The 23,222-nt window shown below is 37.7% G+C and overlaps 1 protein-coding gene across 1 annotated transcript in view; it reads right to left on the bottom strand.

Moving 5' to 3' along the window:
- LOC120412807 (CD63 antigen) overlaps positions 1–23,222 on the bottom strand; it is an 85,040-nt gene that overhangs the window by 61,032 nt on the left and 786 nt on the right. The gene's annotated exons all lie outside the window — the stretch shown is intronic.

The following is a 23,222-nucleotide window of genomic DNA, read 5'->3' as shown; positions in this document are numbered from 1 at the left end:
TATGTAAAGCTATTACTCTAAAATTTAATTGAAAGAAATATATGATTCCCAAAACCGATATTTTTGTGTTTTTTTGTGGAGCAAAAAAGGTAACTTTTAAGCCACAGAGAAGTATTTACGCCAAGATATGATTTCCATGATTGTCCATTCCTGAAATTATCCTTTCAAATAGCAGATAAAATCTCCTTAATTTAAAAAAAAATCAAGTATTGAAATGTTTTACTATTTGCCTCAAATTTTTATAAGGCCGGCAACTTTTGGTCGATTCGCTTAATTTTCAAAAATAATTTTTCAATTCCACTTTTGCATAACAATTTTTGTGTGGAGAGGAATAGGGATTGATCATTGATGCAGAATCCTTTCTTTGGTAACAGGGAAACTCCTCATAAAATTTCAGCCAGTTTAAAAAAATACAAACAAAATCCATACCGGTTTAAGTGTTTCTTGTGGAGATTTTCTCATTTACGAAATATTGTTATCAATTAACGAAACATTTTGATCATTAAATTTTAATGTCAATAATCAGTACACGGATGAAAATCATGTAAGCTGTGTTGTTGAATTTGTAAGCATTGAAATGTTTCCAAAATCGTAATTATTTTTTTCCAATTTTGGAAACAATTTTGTCGAATTTGAAAACATTTGCAACGATATTTATTAAATAATTGGAGATTTTGGAAACATTTCATTGTATACCAATTCAACAACATAGTGTTACCGGTTACAGCATTTCTATCCGTGTATACTTATAAGAAAAAAATTAAAGAAAAAACACAATAAAACAATAAGCAAACTTTGAAAAGAACAGATTTTTAAATTGTATCGCATTTTAACTATCACTGATGTTTTTAAAATTTTAAAGATCACAATCTCTCATTCAGAAAAGCCCACTACGTTTCCAATCAACCAATGAATGAACTAGGATCAAATTTCACAGATCACCGAAGCAAATCAAGTCGCTGGACATGTTGTAACAAACACAGATTTCCTATCGAGAAAACTCAGGCGAACCAATGTTCCACCCCATGTAATTGAAAAACACAGAAACCAGTACCAGTGCAAAAACAAGCTGTGAATATTAAGTTTCACTTGTCGACACTGCAGTGCACTGTGTTTGCATTTGCATGTCATAATCTGCCCTTCACTCAACCTGTTCGCCCGGCGCGTATAGCTCTCCATATTAAAATTTAAAATTCAATCACAGTTGGATGTAAAGCGCACCCTTACCCGGGATTTCCATCCTTGTATCCCGGGTTACACCGTTGGTTATCGTTACATCCCTGTATAACACACATATTGGCTCGATTCTGCGAACAAATATTATGAATTCATTTGGCAGTCATGTTGGTTGGCAACCATCGATGTTGTGTTTGGAATTTTGAATATTTTTTCACATTTTCCTGTTATATTGGGTTAGTTCTAAATGTTTCAAACTCAATTCAAATTGCACATCAAACAAATTCCAATCAATTTATGATCTAAGCCCATTTAAAATAATCCCACCTAATTCATGCACTCTGTACCTGGGAAGCCACCTCCACCCGTCAGAAATGTCCGACCACCTGTACAAATTCCCACAACACTGCACTGGCTCTGCCAGAGGAGAGGGGAGAAATGCCACAATTTAACCCACACGCCGCCAGGACTACACCAGACTTGAGTGCACTTAATTTCGCCGTGTGTACCATTTGTACGGTACACTGGGTGGGTACTTCATATTTGTCCGTTGACAAACGGGACCAGGTTCTACAACCCCCGGAAGGCTTCGTGTGCAAGCGAATGGGCACAGTTGAAAAAAGTATCAAACATTTGATGTAATTTAACTAGAAAACAGTAAATGTTTTTTTCTTGGTGCAATACAGGGATGGCAAAAACCTGAACTCTAACGTTTCGTGCCGAAAGGTGGTATCATTTTTCACCGGGATAGAGCACTGGGAACGCACTCGGTTGCATGGTCAATGATGGATGGAAGTGCAGCGAGCTGGTGAGCTCTTCTATTATTATTGCGGAATGTTTATTTGATAAATAATACTACACTGGAAATTGAATTAAGCCAATAATGCATGCCCAAGAGAGCGTGCAAGCGTCAGGAAATGTGGAATGTGTCTCTCTCTCTGGAGCTGACCTTAGATCGAGCGGGCTTTATGGCCTTGGGGTTAACTCGAGAGTGCACCGTTCCAGCGTGTGGGCTCTATTCACATTGAAATGGAATACTTATGTAACACGTTTGTAAAGTGAAGGTCTTATAAAAATCTTTCATACAATTTTTGAGAAAGGTTACATTTTTAACCAAATTTGCACAATTCGACCTTGCAAATTTGTACAAATTCTACTTTAGTCACGAAATTTCTGGGCAGTGTTGGTAGTTTAGCATTAACATTTCCCTTGCTCCTAATCCTTCTTCTTTCCCCGGTGAATGGTGGAGATGGGAGCGGCCGGTAATGGATTTCCTATTCTGATAGAATTGGTTTTAATTCCCTTTAATCAATTTCTAAGCAAACCGGGCTGGGCAATCATCACATGTACATGACGAAATCCAGTCTGCAACCCGCTAAGATCACCATCTCCAAGCGAATGCGATATCTCTTGGCAGTGTTGGTAGATTATTCAATTTAAAAAACATTCAGTCTTGAAATGTTAATAATTAAACTTAAGTCTAGACATCTTACGATAGTGTTGATGATCATCCTAATTAAAAAAAAAACAAAAATCAAAAACCATTACAACGAAGTGACGAAAGCTGGTTCCAATCCAATCAGCAATTAAAGTTATAAGAACACTGCACAGCTAAAAAAGTTGTGATCCAGCTGCATGTAAGAGGCCTGAGTGTAAAATAAATATTGCATTATTTTATGCAATTTAATGTAATTTTACACCCTGAAATATGTAGCCCATCAGTATGGGAAACCTACTTGAACGAAATGTCATGCTGATATATGCGTTTATCCTTTCCATTCCTCATCGGTCTGATGGCCGAGTGGGCTAAGACGCCAGTCCTTACTGTTGGTGCTGGGTTTGAATCCCGTCGGTTGCAACTTTTTTTTTTTGTTTTTGCAAAAATTGTACATGCAGTGTGTAATAATAAGTGTTTATGTTGACGAAGGTGATGTGCATGCTTTTGCATGCGATTTTACCATCGGATTTTTTGCTGTGTGTCAACTGGGGCGAATTGGGACACCTGCTTTAGCCGGATTCTAGCACTATATTTCGTTATTTTTATTGCTTTCGGTTAGAACAGGTACAGATCAACTGAATAAGAGAATCGATTTTTTAATGTGAAGCTTTTGATTGCTTTAAAATCTACTGTCATTTTTCAGACTATAGTCCCAATTCGCCCCAGTTGACTGTATCACTTAAGTCATGATATCTCAAGACATTTCTGCCAGATAGGCAAGCAATGTGACCTATCGAAAAGGTTATCCAAATACAAACCCAACGTTGTGAAGTGCCGTAAAACTTTGACGTTGACTGTGACTTTGATAGGTTTGAGATTATTCCGCAAAATGAAGAGTACAAATACGGTACGGAATGGTATGTAATCATACTGACCGTAGTAGAGAAGTGTTTGAAGTACTTCTAGATTTTTTCATAAAATTTTGAAAAGTTTAAATAGTTAGTTAACCATAATTAAGAAAAAGTTGATGAATAGCATTATTTTAATATTCTCAAAGTGTCATGGTTTTCTCAAAATCAAATCAAATTATTCGCTCTACAGCATTGCCTTGGCGTTCTCGATTGCGAGATTCCTACTCGAAACTAGGTGTCCGAAGGCTTGATTGTTGAGGCAATTGCAAACCTCTTTTTACACCTAAGCTTCCATCCACCCCGGGATTCAAACTGACGACCTTTGGATTGTTAGTCCAACTGCCTACCAGCGACTCCACCGAGACAGGACCCAGGGAGACGACTCCATTGAGACCTTCTGGGATTGAGAGACAACCACGCTTACCCCTACAACACGGGTCCCATATGATTTTCTCAATGAACATGATTTTGAATCGGAAAACGGAATGCATTTTCGGATTCTGTGGACAGTTTTCCACTACGAGAAGGTAAAATAAATTTACAAATAATAAATATTATGTGTTTTTGGAACAAAATTCAAAACAATCTCAAAATTTATAGGCATTTTCAGTAGCACAAATTTCATAATAAATGTTAAAACTTTTCATTCGTGCTTCGAATTAAGTTTAAAGTGCAATATAAATCGATAATTTTATGAAAAAAACTAGTTTTGACGAATTTCAGAACAATTGTACATAAAATTTATATGTTTTTTGTTAAAAAGCATATAATGTAGTTAATTATAAACATTTTTTTTTCTTTAAAACTACAACAGCAACCTTAGTGATGGTTCATTTGACGTAAAACTAAAATTTGAACACCTTAAATTTGATTTTAACAAGAAAAACTTTGATAGTCATAGTCACCCCGGAATTCAAAATAAACCAAAATAAAGGTTTTCAACGCAACTATTTGTTAAAACACATTGAAAAAACTTGTTTTCAAGTATCGTGCATGGACCTTGTGAGGCCTACCCCAGTACATGTTTTAAAAATAATAATCTTGAGAAAAAACTTACCAATTGAAAAATATTCCAAAAATAAATTGAAATCCTATCAATGTCACCCTGGTTTACGGTACCGTTGATCTTAAGTCATTTCACATCAATAATTACAACGTTCTTTGGTTGAACGATTTGCAATTCTTTTACTAAATGCCGTACTGAGTAATAGGGGATCCACACAGCAAATACATATTTCAAATTATTTTTCATGAAGTTGTAATCCGGTGTAAACCAACAGCTTTTATTGACATTTCCCGGAACGTACACAGTACCAATTAAGCAAACACCTGCATATTCATTACGCAGCTAGTGTCAGCTCAATCGATCGTTTTTGTATATATTTCGTTTATTCAATAAATGACACATGAATCCGCCGTCCGTTGGCTAGTGAAATATACAACATAATCGCCTTCTCCGAACACATCCGTCGAGGAAGCATACGGTACGGCACTGCTTAAAGGCATTAAATATGAACGAACTAATTGTGGGGTAAACGCACGCAAAGTGAAAAAACATACGCACCATGTGCGTTTGTTAGAATGGTGGAAAAGTAATTAACCTACCTAGAAGTGCTGGAAACTTTTTTTGTTTCTTTTCTTGAAAAATAAATAAATTTAAAAAAAGATAGCCGAGAACGGGATCCAACATAGTTATGTATAGAAATTTCAAAGGAATGGGGGTGAAATTTGGCCATACAAATTTTTGTAAATTGTAATTCCTACTATAAATAGTTTATGTTGAATGTACTTCAACATTAATTTAAAAACTTGTACAGAGCAATAATTTAAAAATATACTTTTTAACAACAAAAAAGTTTTTGAAAAATATCTCAACAGTCCACTGTTCCTAAAAAACTAAAATAACCAAGCCGCTCATTCACGTACCAATATTCACCTTCTCGCTCGAGCAGGAAGGTAGTAAAAACGCGTCGTTTAGGGAGAGCAAAAAAGCATGAACGAAAGAATGACTGGAAGAATGGTTGGAAGGCACACGAGGCAAAGACAAACGACAATGGGGGGTATAAATTACACCGATTAATGGCCGAAATTGCCCGTGAAAACAATGCAACAAGAACAAAAAAGAAGAAATATTTTTTTTTCAGCTGAGTGGGGGGCTTTGGGGAATCATACGAGAGCTTTCTAAAGCTGGATTTGGGTACAAAGGTAGGTCTGATTGAGTTGTTGTAGTAGCATTAGGTTGAAATTAAGTAAATTGAAATATTTTGGAATAATCAGAATTGAGAAGATTAAAAAAAGATTAATTTAGTTAATTAGTTGGTAAAAGTTGTAGCAAACAGAACATAGAATAGCATAGAACAATGCCATGCAAACAAAGGAGAACAATGTTCGATATTAGCTATGAGCACACTTTCCACCTGTGTTGTTGTTGCTTGATTCCTGGAAAATGTATCCATAACACACACTGGTGTATTGTACACATGAATATGCAAATGAAGAATCATTACACCTCGCTCGGAAAGTTTGTCGTTTGCTGCACCTGACGGCCACCGTCACAGGCCTTTAGAGAGTTCTATTTGGGTGCTAGCTTATCGGTGTCGTAAGCTGGAGTGAAATCGATCATTAAAAAAAGATGGAATATAAAATTGAAGAAATATAATTATTTAAGGTGAGAAATTGTTTTTTTAAATATAAAGTTAGTTCAATTTTCAATTCGGTTTTATTAGTGAATAATCATGTTACAATTAGTTCATTCGCAGTACATAACAGAGTTTTGGAGTTCCTTGCAGCTGTGTGTTAAATCTCAATCCATTTTGGAACGATTATTGCTTATGACTAAGAGATTACCACACGTAAGAAAAAATAGAAAAAAAAACTTACTAAACTTGCTAGGAAAAGGGGATAGAAATAGAGAAAGCTTAAAACTAGATCACAGTTTTTTATCCTTTATAGATGTGCTTAATCATTAATTCCCCGAGGGCTAGAAATTGCTCCGCCTTGTTACGGCAGCTCCGAAACCGCGTCATCATCTCACCCGCTAGAGCAAAAAACTCCGGCAAGGTGAAGAGATCTTCTCCGGTAACCTCTTGCTGGGCCGCATCGCCGCTACCGGCAGCGACCACGCTGGCGAACGATCGCCCCCATCCAGGAGGGAACGCTGAGTTGTCCGCTGGAACCGTACGCTGTCCAGCTGCAGGAACGGTTGCGCTCGTATTCCGCTGAGAAGGGTGGGATGCAGCTGCTTTCTTCTTCCTCTTTTCCTGCTCCTCGAGGTACGCCTTGCGCGCGACGCATCCGCGGTAATTACCGGTATGGTTGCCGTCACAGTTGGCGCACTTGATGCGCGCCTTGGTGTGCTCTGCCTTGTCCCCCAAGTCCGCCTTGCACGGCAGTGCACACTTCTCCGAGAGGTGTGTTTCACCGCACTTCACGCAGCGGGGCGGGAGGTTGCAGTTCCGCGAGCCGTGGCCGAATTTCTGGAAACGGTGGCATTGCGCTACGTCCATTGGGTTTTTGGAGTAAAACCGCCAGTTTACCCAAAAACCGTCCAACGCCTTAGTCCGTCGCAGGTCTTGGATTTTGACGGTGCCGCGGTCGAAGTACAACAGGTACAGAGTGTGCGTACCTGTGACTGTTGTCTTGCGCGAGAGCACTTTTATCTCCCGTGGCGTTATTCCGGCACCCGAGAGGTGTTCCTTCAGGTCGGCGATTGGGCGGTCTTGGTAGCCCTGCAGGACTACCTTAACCGCGGTCTTCTCAACTGGATAGAATGTGTAGAACTTGAAGTTGCTACACTTCAGTTCTTTCACCACCAGGTCGAAATTCTTTTTGTTGAAAGTAATCACTTGTACTTTCGATTTTCCAATTTTCAGACTATATTGGAGGCCTTCCAGCAACTCGTCAACATCGTCCGCCAACGTATCCAAAACAAAAATTGGAGGTGGTCGCCGTTCCTTCGGAGAATTATCTTTTTTTGTCGTACTACCTTTTTTGCGTGCACGTCTATCATCGTCGTCGTCGTCGGTAGTGCTGCTACCGTCGGTGTTGTTGTTGTTGGTTTCCTCGTCACTCAGCCTCGCGAACTTGTTACTGGTGGGAATGTTGGCGGATGTTGATGCGCCACCGGTCGACAGATTGCCGGAAGTACCTGAACGGAGTCTGCTTCTTATAGGGCTGCGATCCTGGACACGGTAATTAGCGTGCAATAACTCCGGATTGAAACCATCAGCGCACACGCTCCCCTGCGCGATGGCGGACGACGCGGCGGCGTTGTTTTGTTTACCTTTTTGCACTCGGCCGGTAGACGAACTTCGCGGGTTTTTCGAGGCCGCACTCGAACTGCCACGGCCACGGCCGGCCTTCGGCATGCTGGTGGAGCAAACTCGCGGGTAATCACGGTCGATTGCGGCGGAAAATTCGAAAAAACTTCTAGAGCACTGAGCACTTAACTGCTGCTTGCTCTGGAGGATACACGCAGAGATAATAATAAAGTTAGTTTTTTGAAGATTTTCTCAACATTTCTTCTTCTTTTAAAATCAAGAACTATCTTTTCCTAATCAAACTATTTATTAATGAAAGAAAAAAAAATGAATCCCATAAGCAAATATAATATGTTTTTGGATTTTCTTTTAAAATACTTAATAATTACAAGATTGGCTTTAATAATTCTGCACGACCTAATTTTTTATGGTCAAACGTATTTTTTAAATTTTTTGTTTAAAAAAAACATCGAAACAATTCGTCACTTCATAATATTTATAACTGAAGATTGAGAAAATTGAGAAGATTTGAGAATATGACAAACTCGCTCCAAGTGACAGTTCAAATGACGAGTTATGAGTGCTCGTGAACTCAGGGTGAACCATCGCGATGGTTTTGGCCGACAACTTCCTGGAAGCCCCACTGACCGGGGCTGAGCTGACCATGCCCATTCAGCACAACGCAGAACGCACTGGGACCGAAAACCGAGCCAAACTGGATAACCGTACTTTTATAGGCTTTTGTTCGAAAATATCCAAAGTGAGAAATGGTTTTGGGGGGGGGAGGGGACTAGGTGTCCAAAACACGCACATGCCGGGGTGTTGGTCAACCCATATGGCTTTTCCGGCCAGCCAACATGACATGGCACGTGGGGGTACCCTTTATGCCCCCAACGGGGAAATGTGCTCGCTGAACGGGAGTTATGGCAGCAATAAGTATTTTTGTCGCATTCGTTACACGTGTCACAGCGATTATTGTACGAGAAATGTGCCCATAAACAAAGAATATGTAATGAAACGATAAGCTTATGGTTTTATGGAGATAAAACAATGATTAATTTAATTGATTCTGTTGGGATGTGTTCGAGAGACTAGCAAATTCAGTATTCCAACAATGTTCTGGATCAGAACGACTTAATCAAAATAGTTTGCATTTCACCAATCTTAAGCACTAAATTCGTACGACGCTGGGTAATGCAGTTTGCTTCAATCAAGCTTAATCCAATTAAACCTTGTCCGTTTGACCTCCTGGGAGAAGAAGCTTTTGGTCCTTTCCGGTGAATCCATTCCACTGAAAGCTCTGCTTTTCCATTAGCACAAATCTTCCAACTGCGCACAAAACCAGTAGTCTGCGCTAATTACCGGCGGCCGCTGCTATGGCTGAGCAATTCTCTGGAATTTCGGAGAGCAAGAATAGTTGAGCTCTACCTTTTTTGTATAGGAGATATAAATCTGCAGAATTTCGGCAAGATTATATCAAAAACAGTACAATTTATCGCTTGACAGAATAAAATGACAAAATTCCGCAATTTATTAAGAATTTTAGGAAAATTTTGTTTTATTATGTTTAAAAATTTGGCAAAGACGAAAAAAGTCCTGAAGTTTGATAAAATCTAAATAAAACTGTTTGATTTTGATTTCATAGAATCTTTTTGTGTTACTGGAGAATCGCTCCACTGGCCATCTCTGTTCGTCCGAATTACTCGGGACGCTTTTGGCTTTTCGTTCTGGAAATGCAGCAAAGTCCACAATGGACGCCCAGTCTTTTGAGCAGTTCTCTACGGAATCGGTCTTTTTTCTTTAATTTTATTTTTTGTATTTTTTAATCCAGCTGAAACTTTTTTGGTGCCTTCGGAATGCCCAAAGAAGCCATTTTGCATCATTAGTTTGTCCATATAATTTTCCATACAAATTTGGCAGCTGTCCATACAAAAATGATGTATGAAATTCAAAAATCTGTATCTTTTGAAGGAATTTTTTGATCGATTTGGTGTCTTCGGCAAAGTTGTAGGTATGGATACGGACTACACTGGAAAAAAATAATACACGGTAAAAAAAATTGGTGATATTTTTATTTCACTTTTTATCACTAAAACTTGATTTGCCAGAAAACACTATTTTTAATTTATTTTATTTTTTGATATGTTTTAGAGGACATAAAATGCCAACTTTTCAGAAATTTCCAGAATGAGCATAAAATCATTGACCGAGTTATGAATTTTTTAATCAATACTATTTTTTTCAAAAATCGAAATTTTGGTCGCAAAAATTTTTCAACTTCATTTTTTGATGTAAAATTGAATTTGCAATCAAAAAGTACTTTAATGAAATTTTGATAAAGTGCACCGTTTTCAAGTTATAGCCATTTTTATGTAACTTTTTTCAAAATAGTCGCAGTTTTTCATTATTTAAAATAAGTGCACATGTTTGCCCACTTTTGAAAAAAATATTTTTGAAAAGCTGAGAAAATTCTCTATATTTTGCTTCTTCGGACTTTGTTGATACGACCTTTAGCTGCTGAGATATTGCAATGCAAAGGTTTAAAAACAGGAAAAGAGTTGCTTTGGAGAATTTGAACGGTGCGGGTCGCGGTCATCACGCAGGATTTTCGTTGCCGTTTCCGTCTTTGTTTCCCCCCGATGGTGTGTATTTCGACCCGGGTGATTTCGCGAATGTTTGACAGTTGCTTTGGAGGATTTGAACGGTGCGGGTCGCGGTCATCACGCAGGATTTTCGTTGCCGTTTCCGTCTTTGTTTTCCCCCCGATTGTGTGTGTATTTCGACCCGAATGATTTCGCGATTGTTTAACAGTTGCTTTGGAGAATTTGAACGGTGCGCGTCGCGGTCATTACGCAGGATTTTCGTTGCCGTTTCCGTCTTTGTTTTCCCCCCGATTGTGTGTGTATTTCGACCCGGGTGATTTCGCGAATGTTTGACAGTTGCTTTGGAGAATTTGAACGGTGCGCGTCGCGGTTATCACGCCGGATTTTCGTTGCCGTTTCCGTCTTTGTTTTCCCCCCGATTGTGTGTGTATTTCGACCCGAATGTTTTCGCGATTGTTTAACAGTTGCTTTGGAGAATTTGAACGGTGCGCGTCGCGGTCATTACGCAGGATTTTCGTTGCCGTTTCCGATTGTGTGTGTTTTTCGGTCCGGGCGGTTCCGCGTTTTCGCATTTTATTTGGTTTTATCTTTCCACAGCCGGCTGTCTAAGATTGAATTATTTTTAAATTAGCATAGCATAGCATAGCATAGCATAGCATTGGTGTCTACCCGTAGCTGCTACTTCGTTATTGACCAGGACCCCCAAACATTGCTCCGTGGACCACAGATGAAAAGTAGGAACCAATCATCACCCCTTCGCAATTTTCAAAGGTCCCTATCATGCTGATCAATACCGACGCCGGCCACGACCAGAGGTAAAACACAGGGAAGTGGATGGAAATGTTAGTCCGATACTTGAGTGATGGGACCGCCAAATCGACTGCGTCTCCGACAAAGTATCACATGAGTTTTGAGGGGTTAGTAAGATGGGTATGAGGTCAGGATTCACTGTGGTAGGTGATGCGACCATAAGCAATTTGTTTATCGGTTGAAATTTTAAAAATCTTAGGCAGCCGGCTGCGGAAAGATATCTATCTAGGGATTTAAATATAGTGTTAATTCGACCGCGATTCTCCAGAAATTCTCCGTCGGCGTGCCTTCCGATCAACGGTGATGTAGGAAGGGCTTCATTTATTGAAATGATTATTGAAATGATATAGAAAGGGCTTAATCCAGCAATACGACTTGCTAGTCTCAAAAAAAATAGGTACGTTTTTATAGAAAACTATAAATAGAGAACAACACAAAAAAACTCATCGGTCAACGAACGCGAGTGGAAAAAAAACAATGAAAAAAAAAGAAGGTAAAAAAACAGAACTGCGCGTCCACACAGGCACCGCACTACTGATGCCATTATTTAATTATAATAGCCAATCACCCCATGCACTCGAACAGCGACACAAAAGAGACGGAAAATATCACGAAAAAACAGGACTGCGCGTCCACACAGGCACCGCACTACTGATGCCATTATTTAATTATAATAGCCAATCACCCCATGCACTCGAACAGCGACACAAAAGAGACGGAAAATAACACGAAAAAACAGGACTGCGCGTCCACACAGGCACCGCACTACTGATGCCATTATTTAATTATAATAGCCAATCACCCCATGCACTCGAACAGCGACACAAAAGAGACGGAAAATAACACGAAAAAACAGGACTGCGCGTCAACACAGGCACCGCACTACTGATGCCATTATTTAATTATAATAGCCACTAAGATTGAATTATTTTTAAATTTATGCTAAACTCAACACCAAATAACCGGGAATAATCTCATCCGCATCCTCCGACTGTTTGCATTGAGAATGCATAATACATCACACCATTAAACAAAATTTATTGATTATTGGGTCGCATCATCATCCTCTATGTTGAATCCTGGCCATTACCCTTACCCACTAACAAAATCCCAAGTAGAAGTAGTTTTCCGGCACACGTGGGGGTGTGGATATCGTATAGAACCCACCCTTGGTAGCAACCTGTGCTAACTAACATTCCCGTCCCAATCCCCCGAGATCTACAAACTGACATGGCGGGCGCCGTTGGTGGCCAATGACTGTTACCTATTTGCTTCAGATCTAGTTTTAATGATCTTGATGTTTTATCTTTTCAACGCATTCATATATGCTGTTGATAAGGGAAACACCATTAGATCGTTCAAGCGTTTGGTCGGTTGTATTGATAGGTTATTACGGTCCTGTTCAGCAACGGAGAAGGACAACCATGGGTGGTCTCTCATGCTCATGCTCATGCTCATGCTCAAAGGTTTAAAAACAGGAAAATTGAAGTTTTCTAAGTCTCACCCAAACAGCCCACCATTTTTCAATGTCGATATCTCAGCAACTAATGGTCCGATTTTCAATGTTAAAATATGAAACATTTGTGAAATTTTCCGATCTTTTCGAAAACAATATTTTCAAAATTTTCAAATCAAGACTAACATTTTAAAAGGGCGTAATATTGAATGTTAGGCCTTTTTGAAATGTTAGTTTTGATTTGAAAATATTGTTTTTGAAAAGATCGGAAAATTTCACAAATGTTTCATATTTTAACATTGAAAATCGGACCATTAGTTGCTGAGATATCGACATTGAAAAATGGTGGGCTGTTTGGGTGAGACTTAGAAAACATCAATTTTCTTGTTTTTAAACCTTTGCATTGCAATATCTCAGCAACTAAAGGTCGTATCAACAAAGTCCGAAGAAGCAAAATATAGAGAATTTTCTCAGCTTTTCAAAAATATTTTTTTCAAAAGTGGGCAAACATGTGCACTTATTTAAAAAAATGAAAAACTGCGACTATTTTCAAAAAAGTCACTTAAATATGGCTATAACTTGAAAACGGTGCACTTTATCAAAAATTCACTAAAGTACTTTTTGATTGCAAATTTGATTTTACATCGAAAAAAGAAGTTGAAAAAATTTTGCGACCAAAATTTCGATTTTTTCTAAAAATCATGATTGATTGAAAAATTCATAACTCGGTCAATGATTTTTTGCACAAACTGGAAATTTCTGAAAAGTTGGCATTTTATGTCCTCTAAAACATATCAAAAAATAAAAAAAATTTAAAATAGTGTTTTTTTGCAAATCAAGTTTTAGTAATAAAAAGTGAAATAAAAAAATCACCAAATTTTTTTTACCGTGTATTATTTTTTTCCAGTGTAGTCCGTATCCATACCTACAACTTTGCTGAAGACACCAAATCGATCAAAAAATTCCTTCAAAAGATACAGATTTTTGAATTTTCATACATCATTTTTGTATGGACAGCTGCCAAATTTGTATGGAAAATTATATGGACAAACTAATGATACAAAATGGCTTCTTTGGGCATACCGAAGGCACCAAAAAAGTTTCAGCCGGATTAAAAAATACAAAAAAAAATCGAATGACCGAAATCTCAGAGAATTGCTCTTTTGGTAATGGACTTTCCGACTGGCTTCAGCAGTGGTGATTACTTTTTCCTCTTCCAGGGCCGTGGTTCATTACGTTGTGCGGTGGAAGCTTCCAGTTGAGGCGAATGTACGCTTTCTGTTTGTTTGGGATTTTTCCAACTAAATGTTTTCTCTTTGGGGCATATTTACTTATTTTCATCTATTGAAACGACATTGGATCCAGAATCATATTCTACAAATATCTCTAATATACAATTATCGTTTATTAATATTTAAACAGATCGACAGTATTATTTCCAATTATCTTCATATTTACTACATAATTGATTCCGCACTGTCACTCCCTTGGGAGCAGTTCCCCGCAACGCTCAATAGAAGAAAGACATCCCACTGAATGACCTCGTCCTTCCTAACCATAAGTGACAGCTTGATATCTTCCACCTCAACGAACCGCTGGCCGCCCTTTTACGCAGAAAGCACCCACAACAACCCGTACGGATTGAGAGCTGAAGAAATTACCGATAAAAGATGGCTGACAAATAGAATGATCTCATATCATCAAATCGACGTCGTACCCCGCCCACCCGTTAAGGGTGCTGACAAGCGTGTAATAACGTCTGCTCACACGTAAAATACGACCACGTGAATTCCACGTGTGGTTCTGTTACACGAAGATATTGGGCGTGAATTTACGGATCATTTGGCGGGAACAGGTTTCCTGGAAAATTATGCTCAACCTAATCTGTCGTTAAAGATTTGTGTTTATATCTGCAAAAAAACACTAAAATTTATACCAAAAAAAGCAAAGCAGCTATAACTAATATCAACTTTATTCGACACCAAACAGCAATCTCGAAAACTTTGAACCCTTCAATTAACAATTCAAATTGGACCTTTTTTCTCCCCAAATAAAAAAAGGCGTCGAAAGTGGAAAAACAAATTCTTGAATGTAGGGGCAGGGGGGGCAGAATGGACCATGGGGGCAGAACGGGCCACCCTTGGTTTTGGGCTTTAGAATGGATTTAGACCAACTGTAAGGCAAGGGTCTTATAAAGGATGTCAAATAGCATCACCATACCAAAAACGACGTTTGAATTCATTGTATTTTTCGAATTATGATCAAAAATGTAAATTTATTTGAAAAACCACGGAAATGTTGTTTATTTCGAGGTTTTTAAATAAGCTTTCTGAAAAATTGTATTGTTTGAAAAAGTTTGCTCAATGCTTATAATGTTACTAGAGGTTACTACCAAGGTAAACAAACAACAACGGAACCTTAAAATCATTTAGAGGCTTGGTGGTGGATGTGTTAAATTAAAATCCACTTGGGGGCAGAATGGACCACCCTTTTCCTGCCTTATAAAAACAATCAAAAGTTAAAAAATTTGAGCTAAATGGATTATTTCACTCCTGGTAGCTTCACAAATCACGTTGAATGCAACAAAAGTTGATATTTTAGTTGTTTCGACGCGTAGTTGTAAAAATAGAGTCTTTTTTCGACATATTTACACTATTTTCAAAAATGTTTGTTTTTTTAAGTTACTATTTTTATAAAAGTGATCAAATTTCATGGAAACTATAATGGAAAGGTCCCTCAAGTAATTTCTTATCACCCTTCAACGTTGTATTAGAAGAAATGGCTTGTTTTCTAAGGTGGCCCATTCTGCCCCGCAGGGTGGTCCATTCTGCCCCGCACCCTGGAAAGTTAGTCGAAAAAAACTTTTTTTTTAAAGTGGCTCAAAAACAGTTTTAAGTAAAAAAAATTATCAACCAAGTATACAACATTGAAGGGAACATTCCAAAGCATAAGCCTACTACACTGGATTCATATTTTTTTATGTTTTTCTATGGTTTTTGGTGCATTTCCCTTAGGCGGTCCATTCTGCCCCCCCTGCCCCTATCACTTGTCGTCGGGACCGGAGACTTGTTCAACCCGTGTTGACCGAGCCAAAATCAAAATCAACCTTGCCTACGATATCGAAATGACTTATTGTGAATGAACTTCATAAAAGTTTTCGATAAAATAACCAACTTTATCAACAAATCATCATCATGTCGTAAAGAAAAAAAAAACAAACAAAACAAATGATTTACGACTGCAGATATGACTTTTCGAAAAGGTGATACCGTCGACATAAAAAGGCAAAGTCAGTGGCGGGTTGTTTTGAGCAGAAATCTGGCAGGCCTCTCCAGCAAACAGTCATGTAGCAAATAGATTCTCGGCTCAAACTACCACTCGGCCGGCGTTTTCGACAGGCTTCTGTGCTGCTAGAGATGGTATGTTACAAAAAACCAATCGGAAAAAACTATTTAAAAAAAAATACAAAAAATCGTCTAAAAATTTACTTCTTTATTAGGAAAACACATTTCAAAATAATTATAATTAGCTCAAAAAAATCATCAGAATACAACAAAAACATGTTGCATCTCAAACCTTAACTCCTCTAGTTTCCACCAGTTTTCCACCATAAAATACGACGAGGTGGAATTTCAATTTCGGGCAGGGTGGCATCGTTAAATTTTTCCCATTGACTGGGAAAGGCAGACGATGGCACTGCTGGCATCTTTGGCACTGAACCACTTTTTTCTTCTTCTTTTGCTTCCTCATTCTTTCTTCCCAACACCCCCAAACAAGTGCCAAGTGGGCAAGAGTTTTTCCTTTCGCTTTTTTGCTTGTTTGTGTGCCCAAACTCGAATACCACTCGCGCGGGAGGAAAAAGCTCACAGCAGAGCGTTTGGTTCACCGTAGAGGAAATCATTCTTGGGGTTTTTAAGGTGCGACGTCATAAATTCTAGGCCCCTCCGAGAGAAGACGCAGATAGGCGTTTTGCAATGGAAATTTTGCCCTCGAGTGAGAATATATTGCTTTTTGATTAAAATATGCGATGATGAGTGGTGCCTTTTTCCAAATTTATCTTTAAATTTTTAATTTTCACTGGGGAATAGCAAAAAAAAATTGCTCAAGTTGTGTTATGAAATTTGAAAATAAAATTTAAGTTAAAACACTTTTTAGTAGAAATTCTAATAAAAGTTTATTTTAACAAATCAGTCAAAAAATATTGAAGAAAAATCATTGAAAAATGCTTAAGGCACGATTGCTTCTATGCTACATGGAAAAAAGTCAATTCCCAAGATCGTGAATTATGTGTATTTGAGAACCACGAAGGTATAAAAGGTAAAAGGTTCAACAAACCGCCTTGAGTTGAGGGGTATTCAAAAACACCCAAATAGCAAAAAATGCATTTTTTTTATTGGACCAGTAAAAAATAACTCTGGATATTCACGTTTAAAGTTCAAATGCACCATACTCATGAATTAGTTCCTTCGTGGTGCTCACATTCATGAACAACAATTCACGATTACAGGAATTATTTTTTTTTTAATTCAGTGTACTGGCTTTTTTGTCCCGCCCGTGTGGATCAATCGGACCGCGCACTGGACTCACAATCCAGAGGTCGCTGGTTCGAATCCCACGGCGGGCGTTCTAAAATTCTTTGTGTAAATATGAGTGTTCGGCGCCGTCGCTCCGTGCCATACTCTCGTACACTTAGGAGCCCAGGGCGGCGAAGTCCTTGTAGATAAAAAGGAAGACACTAGTGGTTGGTACTAGCAATGGTGGCCGACAGCTATAAAGTCAACTTCGTTTCGTACTGGGCAAATTCCGTCTTCGACTTCGAACAACGATTATTTTTTAAAGATTAAACTGAAATTTTGTGGGTATTTTCTCTATCACCAAATAAAATAAGACATTTTGCATTAGAAACTCTATAAAAGCCTCCATACAATTTTGGCAGCTATCAGTGTACAAAGGCTATGAAAATATTCAAAAATTTATGTCTTGAAAACGGATTTTTTGATCGATTTAATGTCTTCGGCAAATTCGCAGGTATCGCTTAGGACTTCTCTTCTTTTTCTATTTATTTCCTTTGGCAGTGTTGCCTTTTTATTTTGAAAACTTCATAAACAAGGCCAACTAAATTTATATATATTTTTTTAAATATGTTAACTTAAAATTGCAATCGAATAGCACCTAACAGCAATTTGGATATTGTGCAATGTTTTCGAGTTATAGCCACCTAAAATGTTTTTTTTTTATCATGACTATTGTTTGCCTGCGTAGATGTCTTAACCAAGCTTGGCCAACTCTAAAAATATGTTTTGGCATTGTTGGTCACACAGTACAAAAATGTGTAAATTTGGAAGGTGTAATTTTGGAAGGTAGAATATTACCTCTTTTATGATGTAACTTCACCTCAATTTAGACTGAAAAAGTGACATTACACCAAAAAGTGGTAAAATTACACATTTTTTCGGACATAAAAGATGTACGCCTTCCCAGATGTAATTTTGCCATCATTTTTTTTACTGTGCAGCTAAAGCTTATTGAAAATAAAAATATGGTTGTGAAACGTTTTTTCTCAGAATTTCTGAGCAAGACCTGCATTTTTGCCGAAGATATGAAATCGATCAGAAAATTCCTTGCAAATATTTAAAAAAAATATCATAAAATCAGGATCCTGATTGTTGAAAAAAAAGGGTGCTGATTGCTCCAAAAAGACTCATACACTCGCGATCACAAATCGAACGCGACGAAAAACTGTTCTGGCCGTTTCCTACCATTTGTCAATTCCACACCATTCGCAACTGAATACTTTCTCTATGCTCACCCTCTCACTCCACTCCAGCGAATGGCTCAGAGAGACTGACTGCGCTTTGTCGCTCGAAGCTTACTCGAAATAGTCTGCGATTGGCTCTGTTATGATCATTTATTGAGCTGCTTAAAACCGATGTTTTCAAAAATGTTTTGCAATTTTGTTGATAACACAACATTAAAGACACATTTGACAGCAATTTCCACCTTGTCAAATACAAATTGACGGCAAATTCAATTCAAGAGGTTTTGAAATACAGTCGCAACTCGATAACCAAATCACGAAACTTTTTTTAACATCAAATTTGAGGTCAGTGACCCCAAATTATTCGCCATATTGGCCGCCACCTTGGTTTAATTCTTCTAAGATCATGTTTAGGGGTTTCTTTTAGCTCGTAAAAAATCGTAATTCGACTGTCTACAGTGAAATTTCAACTTCGGATAGTCGAGTCTGAACTGTTTTGTTTGTTTTTATTTTTTTTTATTTTTTAAATACATCTTTGTTTCTCTCCAGCCAAAATCCTGTTGCACATTATGGAAAATTTGATATCTTTTTGAAAAAATATTGCGGATTTCGGAGATTTTTAGACAATCGTGCAACTTGTGGAAAGCTCTAAAAAAAGTGCACACCTCAAACTACAGCAGAAAAAACTGTCTAAGACACACTCCCCTGTCTGAAACTGTTCTAAAGTGTTCGAAAGCATCAAAGCTCAGTCGAGACACGCACCACTATAGGCGAGCGGGGGGGAGAAGGGGTAGGATTTCAAGTGTGCAAATATTTGGTGTGCAGTTATGATTTGCACAGGGGGAGAATTTGGTGCAAAGTGTGCAATACAATGTTTTATGGAAATTTCCGCATCTTCCCAAAAAAAAACACGTGTTCAATTTCAATGCAAATTGGCTATACAGTTGATGTCGGAGTCGGAGTCGCTTAATCTTCTTCGGTTTAGTTTCTCAAAAAAGTTGTTGGTAAATATATGTTTTAGAAATTAATTCAAATAAAGTGTAAAATTTATATTTCACCATATTTTTCAATTTGCTTTTAGCTATATCGGTTGACTCATTCCAAACAACAAATTTCAACCTGTTTTTTCCTGAAATATACCTTATCTGCATACCGCACTGCACACAAAACAGCAGTCTGCTCAAACAATATGAGCTCGCTTATTTGTCGGAGATGTTCCAAAGTGAAAATAAAAAAACGCTTATCACATCTTTCTAGCAGACACGTCGTGTTTGAGGATTCCTTTCAGAGCTCCGAACAAAGGCGACATTCGTGCGCACTTGTGCTCGTACACTTAACTCTCGGTGTAAAGAAAAGTTATTTTATTGCTACTGAAGTTACAGAGTCTAAAGTCCCGAGTCCATCCGCGCCGGTGTCCCCGAAAGGGATTTCAAGATCCGCTCCCAACGGACTTAAACTTGTGAAATTGCTGACGTGGAAAAAAAACTTTGCAACGTTTAGCCTGGGAGTGGGTTATGGGATTTCTTTTTAGTATTATGAATATTTTCATGGCATGATAATGACGACGGCTTAAGGGACGAATTCGGAGCTGTCAAGATGGGGAGGGGTTATTCTTTTGATATTTATACATCTGGAGTTATTTGCTTTTGAAAACGACGACGACCGGAATCTACCATCCTTCATCCGACTACAGACTGTAAAGCATCTGAAAAAATGGAGCGGATTTTTTCACGTTGTTAGTGGACTCTTCCAAAATTCAGATAACGATGCTTCTACAGATTCTACCCAGACATCTGGACCAATGCACTGCCTTGTTCCTTGTCAAGATAACAACCTTGTCACCGGTTTTATCGTCGACTTCTGGAAAACATGACAGCTGTGACATCAATAATTAGAGCAGATATGGCGCTATCGCGGTCCAGAGTGTGTCATGTCGAACACGGAACGTCAAGTCGTCAAGACGTAAAAATGTTCCCCCAAAGGACACATCGGAATGCCAGTTATCGCCGGATCGCAGCAGAGCAGTGCCGACTTAATCAATTTTTCCCCAGAAGCTCACATAACAGCATGACGACGCGACGCGGACCGGTCCAGCTCAGCAATTTCTGCTTTCGAACTTTGATGATGTGGCGTATGCAGATGTGTTTGAGTCCCGGGGCCCTCGAGAATAATTGTGCCGGATAGTCACGCACACCAGATACGCAACATTACCCACACTCCAAAGTTTCCACCAAACCATAGTTCCAGAGTTGATGGGTTAATCGTCCAGGACGGAGCTGGGCGAAGCTGCGGATATAGTTTTCTCCGGATCACGGGTTGGCACACACGACGATGACAAACAATTTCCTATCGCTAAACCGCGGTTCACTGGATGTGTGGGCCGTTATCGCTGACATTCTCTCTCATTCCCGGTAATAATGTGTGCTAATAATGGCCATCACAACTGCAATGTTGGCGTGGTAACCTTATGACATCGCGTGCAGGCGCCAAGTAAATATTACCAAAACAGACCAAATATTGCGATTTTTTTATTATTACAGCATAAATTATACACCAAATGGCTGTTTTGAATCTACTCAGCACTGTTTTTTCTACTCTTCTCTCACATTAGAAAAAAATGAAACGTGAAATTCAGAATATAGTATCACGACTTCTTTTGAAATGAGATCAGTCATAATCAAAAAGATCAGAATTTTAACGACTTATTTTTAAAATATCCTGTACAGTCTCGACTCGATTTTCCGAAGCCTTGATTATCCGAAGGTTGGAATGGAATTTCGGATAATCGAGAATCATAGCAAAGAAAAAGTTTTTATAGTTGATTGCCTATTTAATTACAAAGTTATGTTTTATTAATATTCCACCATCGCCATTTAAGCCGCCATCTTTGATTTGAAAATTCTACATCACTTTAGCATAGTTGGGGTCATACTCGAGCTCAACACCCAAAAATAAGACAAGAAAAAAAAAGTTTTGTGATTCGATTATCCGAAGTGAAACTATTCCAAGGCCTTCGGATAAACGAATCTGGACAAGGTTTTTTTAACCTTAAATAATTTCGATGCATTTTTTTTACTATTTCAACCTTTTCTATAGTTTTCAAAACACACATTAAAAGTGAAAATCTTTATGAAAGTGTAGTAAATTAACACATTTTCGCCTTCCTCTCCTTACTGAGGGAGGGGAAAAAAATCACTCGTGAAATATCGCCTCAGAGTCAAATTCTGAGCAAATGTATGTGCGTGTGTATGTCTGTAAGACCCTAGTTAACCCTCTACTGTCCATTTTTTTTCGAAAACTTAAATTTTTCCCTAATTAAGGGGTTAATTATGAACAACTTTTGTTCTACGAAAAACTTTACTTCTCTTGTTTTATGTTTTTCTTGTTTTATTTTTAGTATTTTAATTTGCTTTTATCTTGTTTAGTTTATGTTTGTTTTTGATAGTATTTGGTCTGTTTTATCACCTTCTATCAATTACATTTTTCCTTTCTAATTTTTTCATGTTTTTACATTCACTTTCTAAATTGTTTGCTTGTTTTTTTAAACATTTTCTGCTATAGAATGGTACCATTATCATTTGAATTGTAAAAAAATGCTTACAGGCATAGTCTGGGACACAAAATTACTGCAAACTTCTATTTACTTAAAACCCTAGAAAAAAATATTTTTTTTTAAAACATAGTCAAAATCACATAAAACAAGTCAAACTTCCACGCCGATAATTTTCTAAAATTTTAAGAGTGTTCTTCTTTCTAATGCTTTTTGAATATCAAAAAATGGTTGAAAAATTGTTTTTTGGCGATTTTTTAGATCGAGTCGGGGTTGCTAATATTATGAAATTTAGAAAAAGTACTTCAAAAGTTATGTTAAAAAACGATTTTGGACAAAGTCCATAAGATTATAAAAAGGTGGTTTTTGTAAGAAAACTTGTCTTGTTGTACATTTTTAGAAAGGTATTTATCAAATGAGCCAAAAAGATTGAAGATTTGACAACCCTATCAAAAGTTATGAATACTAAAGTGATATTTTAGTATTCTTTAGAGGCCGGATCTCTGATATTTCGATGAAAACAATATCCGGATCCATCATGCAACCCGTCATTAGTTGGATAATTGAAAGATCTTATAAATGAGACTAAAACATCGAAGATCTGGTAACCCAATCAAAAGTTATGAGCACTTAAGTGCTTTTTGTACACTTTTCGAGACCGGATCTCAGATAATTCGATGAAAATTATAGCCGGGACCTCGATGAAAATTATAGCCGGGACCTGTCGTTAGTTGGATTTTTGAAAGGCCTTTCAAATTTAGGTTCTATATTGAAGATTTGATAACCCTATCAGAAGTTATGAGCACTTAAGTAATACTTTAGTACTTTGAAGTACTGAAAATGTTGTCCGGATCAATCATGCGACCCATCGTTGGATGCCAAATCAAAAGATCTTTTATTATAGGTTGTAAAGTAATTTTCTTAAATAGTAATTTTTTTAAATAGAAAAAAGGTTTCTCCAATACAAAATCAATTGTCCTAAATTTTTAAGAACTTTAAAAATAAATTAAAAATTGATGTTCTGGTAAAAAAAATCTTGTAAATATAACCTAACATACATATGAATGTGAGTAATGCACCAGCACCAACCATCTTAAGGTGGATTAAATAACGTTATTATAGATAAAATTATACAACAATTTTGACATAAGGTCAGTTTGTATTTGAATCAGTAAGTCCAGGAAGGCAAAATGGGTTGTTAAATGCTTTATAAACAATGAAACGTGCGTGTTTATTCCAGTAAGGTCGTTTTTTCAAAGTT

The sequence above is a fragment of the Culex pipiens genome, chromosome 2, assembly GCF_016801865.2.
Source record: "Culex pipiens pallens isolate TS chromosome 2, TS_CPP_V2, whole genome shotgun sequence".
Lineage (NCBI taxonomy): Eukaryota > Metazoa > Arthropoda > Insecta > Diptera > Culicidae > Culex > Culex pipiens.
This window is presented reverse-complemented; position numbering and strand designations above follow the sequence as displayed.